An 8,021-nucleotide genomic window follows, 5' to 3' on the forward strand; every position below is an offset into this window, starting at 1 on the left:
GTCCCATCTAAATCAGATAAAGCTCAGACTCCAAGGCAGGCATAGCTCGCCTGAGGCAGACTCCTTTCCAGCTGTGAACCTGTAAAATCAAAACAGGCTATCTACTCCCAAAAGACAATGGTGGGGCAGGCATAGGAGAGACATTTTCATTCCAAAAGGGAGAGAGAGGCAGGAAGAAAGGGGTAACTGGTTCCAGCTACATCTAGAACCCAACATGCATGTGTTAGGCTGTTTTTACATTGCCACAAATAAATACCCGAGGCTGGGTAATTTATAAAGAAAAGACAGGCTGGTGTGGTGGCTCACGCCTGTAATCCCAGCACTTTGGGAGGCTGAGGCAGGAGGATTGCTTGAGCTCAGGAGTTCAAGACCAGCCTGGGCAATATAGTGAGACCTCATCTCTACTAAAAAAAAAAAAAAAAAAAAAATTAGCTGGGTGTGATGGTGTGTCCCTGTAGTCCCTGTTACTCAGGAGGCTGAGGCAGGAGGATCACTTGAGCCTGGGTGATGGAGGCTGCAGTGAGCTATGATCTTGCCACTGTGCTCCAGCCTGAGCAACACAGTGAGACCGGTCTCAAAAAAAGAAAAGAAAAGAAATTTAATTCACTCATGTTTCTGCAGACAGTGCAAGAAGCATGGTGCTAGCATCTGCTTCTGGTGAGGGCCTCAGCAAGTTTCCAATCATGTTGGAAGGCCAAGGGAGAGCAAATGTCTCACATGGTGAGAGTGCGAGCAAGAGAAAAAGCAGAGAGGTGCCCTATACTTTTAAATAACCAGATCTCAAGTGAACTCGTTGGTCACCAAGGGGATGGCACTAAGCCATTCATTGGGGATCCACCCCCATGATTCAAACACCTCCCACTAGGCCTCGCCTCCAACATTGGAGATTACACTTCAACATGAGATTTGGAGGGGACAAATACCCAAACTATATCAATGGAAAAAAAAACATTAAGTCTTAAAGCTGGTGAATAATCTCCTCTGACTCCCCGTCCTGCAATCTGGGCACACTGGAGTGGGGCTTGGACCCCTCAAGACCTCAGGCAGCCCCTCCCCTATGGCTTTGCTGGGATCAGTCCACCCAGCAGCTCTCAGAGGTTGGAGTCTCATGCCTGCAGCTTTCCCAGGTTGGAGTGGCACACTAGTGACCCTACAGTTCTGGGGGATCAGGGGCTCCCCGGCTCCCATGCCTCACCTCTGTGACAAGTGTCTGCCTGAGCCCCTAGGCTGTCCAAGTCATCCTTTGAAATCTAGGTGGAGGCCACCATGGCCCCACAGCTTGTACATTCTGCATGTCTGCAGAGTCAGCACTACATGCATGCCAGCAAGGTTTGCAGCTTATACCTTCCAGAATGGTGGGTCAAACTGTGGGGTGCTGTGCCAGAATTTGGGTAGCAGAGTCCCAGGGCAATGTAGGGCAGTGTATGCTGAAGTCCCACAGACACCTCTCTGGGAACCTTGCCCTCAAAGTCTTAGCTTACTTTGAAGATCTCTGGGTAATGACCCTTCAGGGTCATTGTCTAATTGTCTTGGTGAATAGAAAGAACCTGGTTTCCTTCTATCCATAATCTCTTTAGCAGTGTCTTGGCCACCCTCAATAGTCTGTCCTGAACATGTTTTTTATTCTTACATGGCCAGGCTGAGAGTTTTCCAAATATTTCTGTTCCATTTCCCCTTTATTTATAAGTTCTGTCTTTATTTTACTTTTTGAGATGGAGTCTCGCTCTGTCACCCAGGCTGGAGTGCAGTGGCGCGATCTCGACTCACTGCAAGCTCCGCCTCCCGGGTTCACGCCATTCTGCTGCCTCAGCTTCCTGAGTAGCTGGGACTACAGGCACCCGCCACCATGCCCAGCTAATTTTTTGTATTTTTAGTAGCGATGGGGTTTCACTGTGTTAGCCAGGATGGTCTCGATCTCCTGACCTCATGATCTGCCCGTCTCGGCCTCCCAAAGTGCTGGGATTACAGGCGTGAGCCACCGACCACACCAGGCCTAAATTCTGTCTTCAAATTGTTTCTCTCTTTTGTCATTATACTGTAAGCAGCCCAAAGAAGCCACACAGCACCTTGAACACTTTGTTGCTTAGCTATTTCTTCTGCCAGATATCCTAGTTTGTTGCTCTCAAATTCTGCCTTCCATAAAGCCCTTGGGCATAGACAGAGTTCAGCTAAGTTATTTGCCACTTTATAACAAATATGACCTTTACTTCAGTTTCCAAAACTTTTCTCATTTCCATCTGAGACCTCATCAGAATGGGCTTCACTGCCCGTATCTCCATAACATTCTGGTCACAACCACTTAAGCAATCTCTGAGAAGATCCAGACTTTCCTTACAGCTCTCTTCTTCTTTCCGAGTTCTCACCAGAATTGCCCTGAATGTTCCATTCACAGCAACCTAGGCTTTTTCTAGCCTGCCTTCCAAATTCTACCAGCCTCTAAGCATTACCCAGTTCCAAGGCTGCTTCCACATTTTCAGATGTTTGTTATAGCGGCAGCCCCACTACTTGGTACCAAGCTCTTGTCTTCATCCATGTCCCTCACATTGGGTTTGTCTGAAGTTTTTCTCATGATCAGATGGGCTTGTGTGTTTTGGGAGGAGGACCACAGAGGTAAAGAGCCATTTCTATCACATTACACTGAAGGCACAGATGACATTCAACAGCACTTGTCACTGCTGATGCTCAGCTTGGACCCCTTGCTGAGGTGGTGTGGATTGGGTCTCTCCACTGTCAGGTGCCTCTTTCCCCTTTCCACGCTGTGTTCCTTGGGAGAAGTCACCCCTGCTTGAGGGTGGGGAGAGGTACCCCGCCTTCCTGAGGAGTGGCCACATCGTCATCTGCTATTCTTCTGCACGGGAGATTTGTCCCTTCCCCCAATTTATTCATGTGTCCAATCATTCATTGATATCAGTATGGACTCATGGATATTTATTTTAGACTTTGGATTATTATTCTTTATTTTGTTCTTTCATTTGGCTCCTATTTCCCTTTTGATGCACACCCATCTTTGTGTGTGTGTGTGTGTGTGTGTGTGTGTAGCATTTTCTTTCTTGCACTCTAAGATGCTCTAGACCACGTGGTACACTCCGGCCCCAGCCCTAGCATCAGCCATTTCTCTGAGGCATCGTGGTGCACTGTTTGTGATGTGCACTGGCTCATTTGCTGTCTGCCCTCCCACTCAACCAGGGACTCCTGGCAGCAGGAACCATGGCTGGCTTCATGGTCCAGCTCTTTGTGCTCATGTGCAAGCACTAGTGCCACGCTTGATGCATTCTGGGGGCTCAGAAAGTGTTTGTTGAATGAATGAGTACATTTGAGAAGTAGCTGTTGAATGGACTAATTGCAAATATTCAGAGAAGGGTCTGGTAGGTGAAAATACAAAGAAAAGAGTAGTTCCCAGATAACTTATAATTAGTCAGATGCCTTGTACTTCAGAGAGGGAAGCTATAGGGTAAGGATGGGACATTGTGCTGACCCCCCAGATAGTTGGGCTCTAACTGGGAGGTGTGACACCTGCTGTTATAGGGACAGGGGCTGATAATATGAAGGTGTCCCCTATCCAGCCAGTGGTCACAGGCATTCTCAGTGAGGTACAGAGTGCAGCGTTCTGGTCCTTATCTCCACATCCCAGAAACAATACTGTGGTCATCAAAGCCACAACAGTCTGGATCCAAAGCCATGGTGCCAATGTGACTGTTTTCTCTGGGAGATGCCTCTGGCCTGGGATGCGCTTGGTGGGAAGGCCCAGAGCCCAGTCTCCTCTCACATGGCTTCTGCCAAGCCTAGAATTAGATCAGAAAGAGTGGGTGCTTTACAGGGTTATTTCTCTGTCCAGTATCTGGTCTACCATCCAGAGCCAGGCTTACTTCCCAAAAAAGCGCTGGACTCCTGGCCCTTGACTCCTTGCTCTCTGACTCCACACAGAGCACAGCCCTTGTTTGCACACCTTCACTTCCTACACCCGGCTTGGTGTACACCTACTTAGGTTGTAACTTTTTCCTGTTGATACAAATATCCGGCCTGTTTTTCTTCTTTTGCTTTGTTTTTAAATGAACTTTAGTATTTCCAGCGTTTCTTTAGTAACATATCAGTAATTTCTGAGAGTAAGATACTTCTGCAGCACTCATTTTTTGGGTGGCATTTCCATGACATTAAATCCACATCCTGGGGTGACTTACTATAATCCTGTTAGTTCTGGCCACAGAAGAGTGTATTAAATAATAATGTCACACAGAATATTGTTTCACAACACGAGACATATGAAAGCCAAATGCTGTTCTGCAGGGAATCAGGAGAGAACTCAGTGAGAATGAGGATCTGGGAGAAGCTTCAGAGCCTGAACAGAGAGGAGATAATGGCTGGAGGGTCGGGGGGCCAGCATGTGGCCGCTGGCAGGAGTGTGGCGAGGAGGTGAGTTGGCCTGGCTGCATGGGAGGCTTGTGCAGGGGAACAGGGGGACATGACAAGGACAAAGTTGGGGGAGGGTTGTCACCCCCAGGACCATCTCCTCACGCTCAAACCTGCCCGTGCTCCTGAGTTCCAGAAGAATCGAATCAGTCCACAGTGGCTGGGTGGAAGGGTGAGTTGTCTAAGAAGGACTTGGGTGGGAGAGAAGGTAGAGCTCCAAAGCTGAGCCTTGCAGGAAGGCAACTGGGGATCCAGCCATGGTGGGAGGCAGGAGGAATTAAGGGGGAGGAGGCCAGGCCAGAGAGGGGCCAGCGTGGCTGTGTGCTGACTGCTGACAGGTGGGGACAATTTCCAGAAGGATGGTGTGTTAACGGGGGCATTCCAGAGAAGAACCCAGAGGATGTGTGTGTGTGTGTATGTGAAAATACACACACACGCCACACACACACAGAGACTGATTTTAAGGAATTGGCTGTCGCCATGTGGGGCTGGTGAGTACAAAGTCTGCAGGGCTGGCTGGAGGCCCAGGTGAGAGCTGAGGATTCCTCCTGGAGTCGGAAGGCAGTGTGAGGACTTCTTCCTCAGGGGTCCTCAGTCTTCTCGCTTATGACTGTTCCCTGATTGGATGAGGCCCACCCCCAAGGTGGAGGTGCATCTGCTTTGCTCAAGTCTACCGATTTATGTTAATCTCACCTAAGAGTACCTTCACGGCCACATCTAGACTGTTGCTTGGCCAAATAGCTGGGCTCCACAGACTAGGCCAGCTGACAACCACAGGTGAGTTCATTCTTCCTCCCAGCAGAGGCTTCGGAGTCCTGCCACACTGAAAGTTCTAGGGCCACCGCAGCCCACAGGGCTGCTCCTTCCAGGGGCCGATGGTTGAGCGGGGCAGCCAGTAAACCAGAAGGTGCAGGCCCATAGGGAGGGCTACCGAGAGGGCGCCAGGGCAGCAGGTGCCAAGACAGGTCGAGAACAGGAGAGCAAAGGAAGCACATAGAATAAAAAGGCTTGTTCAGACCCTATGTGTATGTGTGAGGCCGACAAAAAGGAACCACCACAGATGGTAACAATTATGATACCTGCTATAGGTGATCTCACAAGTCATGGTAACAGTTACGATACCTGCTATAGGTGATCTCAAAAGTCATCTTAATTTGTTATGTATTTCCCACAGTGACTGTGTAATACATTTATTGTAAGAAAAAAGATTAAAAAATAAACTAGAAGAGACAAGGGATATTTAAGAGTATCATTCTCTTATCCTTTCTTTAAAAATAATGAAGACTGTATTGGAAACGTAATGGAAATTGCTCTTTGGAAATGAAATGATCACCTGCTGATAAGCATCCCGTTCATTAACTACAAATGCAGCCTTTACAGCCATGAGCTTCTGAGATGGTTGTTGGTTGTTGTTGTTGTTGTTGTTTACTTTTTTTCCTGGACCAGTTTCCAAAATACAAGTCTTATGGTACGGGAGTCTTAGCCCAGGCATATCACCAAAGACAATTATCTGGCTAGGGCTTGAGCTGAACAGAGCCATTGCGATTTTGTTGGGGGCCTGAGATAAGAATTAAGGCATTTAGCGTAGACTACTGGGATGCCCCATGAGTCCATTGGCATTACTTGTGTCAGTAAATGAAAAAGGTGATTAAAGTCTACGCCTGAGTTTCCCGTTAGTTTCCAGGTGGCCTTTGGGGTAACTTTTTTCCTACTGTCTCTTAACAATAATGAAGCATGTTCAGTTGTCCAGGTCCCAGTCCTTCCCAGTGAAAGTTGCTTTACCACAGCCTTTCCACAGTCCACAGAGGCTCAGCTCATTTGGGGGAAGCGGTCCTTGGCTTTGGGGTCCCTAACTCGACTTGCAGCAAGTCTGAAACCACATTGTCGGCTGATCTGGGTGTTGTTTCCATGTGCTGGGTGAGATTAAAGGAAATCTAAGGGGCTAGAAAAGAAGGCCCTGCCCTAGGGAGAGAGCAGGGAGGAGCTAATGGCTGCAGAGCCCCCCCTCCCCACCTTAAATGCCACCTTAAAATCTCCCGTAACAGGAATGCCTTCCCTCTCCGGGCTTCCTAGCGGAACTCAACCATCCTCTAAGGATGGGATTATAATTGTGTTTACCACTTATTAATAAATGGTATGGGTTAGGCATTAGCTCTACCTTCCGGCAGTTCTACAACAGGGGTCATATTGTCCCTGTTTTACAAGGGGGCCATTGTGACTTCAAGAGGCCTCCCAGCTAGTAGGTGCCAGAGCCTAATCAGGCTGTGTTTAGTGCAATTCCTAACTCTATGACCTTTCTCTGCCTGGCACCACCTTTGACTCCTGTCTCCTGGAAGCTGATTCACTCAGCCTGCACACCTCTGCTCTCCTCCCATCTCATGGGACATTTCACTCAATGCTGCCTCAGCTCCTGCTCAGTGCATGGCTGTGGCACACCTGTCAGCTGCTTAGCCAAGATTCTGAGTGCTTTCTGGATGGTGCCAGGTTTGGAGGACTTACCTGCAGCCATGGCCCAGCTCTTGTTAATGACAGACCCCAGACAAGTCAGCTTGCTGCCTTAAATGCTCACCAAGGAAAGTTCCTGGAAATACCTGCACCCCAGCAGGTGCTCCCTGAAGCTCATCTCTCGCTTTCCTTCTTTCTTCTTTGCTGTTCTGTCCTCTTATTCCTTTCTCCCCAGTGTCCTCCTTGGTCCAGTGGGGATATTTAAGCACCTCACAGAATTATTGGAGTCTTATACCAGACCTTGTGTCTGAAAGACCAGCTACAGTGTCTGGAATACAGTAGTCTCCATCTTTACCCCTCTCTATTCCTATATGACATTTCCCACTCAGTGAAAAGCCTTCAGCTGCTGACAGTCTCATTTGTATCACGTTTCCTATCCATGGCCCTTCCTCTCTTGTCTTGCCAGGTTATAATTTGATGGTGTCACTGCAGTGTGAGTTCGGGTCTAATCTCAGCGTGGATGGTGTCGTGCAGAGGCCGGGTGGCTCCTTTGTTCCTGGGATCCCCATTGCATCGCTCAGTGCCCAGGCTTCTTGGTGACATCTTGCTGGATGACTTCAGCCTCCTGCACACTCTCAGGTGTGCCCAGGTTGTCTGTGCTTGAAGACTTCCCAGGGAGATGTCACAATGTCCCCAGCTGAACCCTCGGCTGAACCCAGCATCATAGAGTGTTCAGCCAAGGCGATCAGTCCAGGCCTTGAGGCCCAAAGCCGCCCCCTGGGTCTCTTTTGCCTTCACCTATTGAAACGTATGTTCAGAATAGCTCTTTACTCCTTTGGGTTCTTTAGAGTTGGCTGACAAAAGGCAGCAGAATCGTCTGCAGACTTAAATGTCCCTGTCTGACAGCTTCGAAGAGAGCAGTGGTTCTCCCAGCACGTAGCTGGAGATCTGGAGATCTGAGAACGGACAGACTGCCTCCTCAAGTGGGTCCCTGACCCCCGAGTAGCCTAACTGGAAGGCACCCCCCATTAGGGGCAGACTGACACCTCACACGGCCAGGTACTCCTCTGAGACAAAACTTCCAGAGGAAAGATCAGGCAGCAACATTTGCTGTTCACCAATATCTGCTGTTCTGCAGCCTCTGCTGCTGATACCCAGGCAAAAAGGGT

The sequence above is a fragment of the Pan troglodytes genome, chromosome 14 (assembly GCF_028858775.2).
Source record: "Pan troglodytes isolate AG18354 chromosome 14, NHGRI_mPanTro3-v2.0_pri, whole genome shotgun sequence".
Taxonomy (NCBI): domain Eukaryota; kingdom Metazoa; phylum Chordata; class Mammalia; order Primates; family Hominidae; genus Pan; species Pan troglodytes.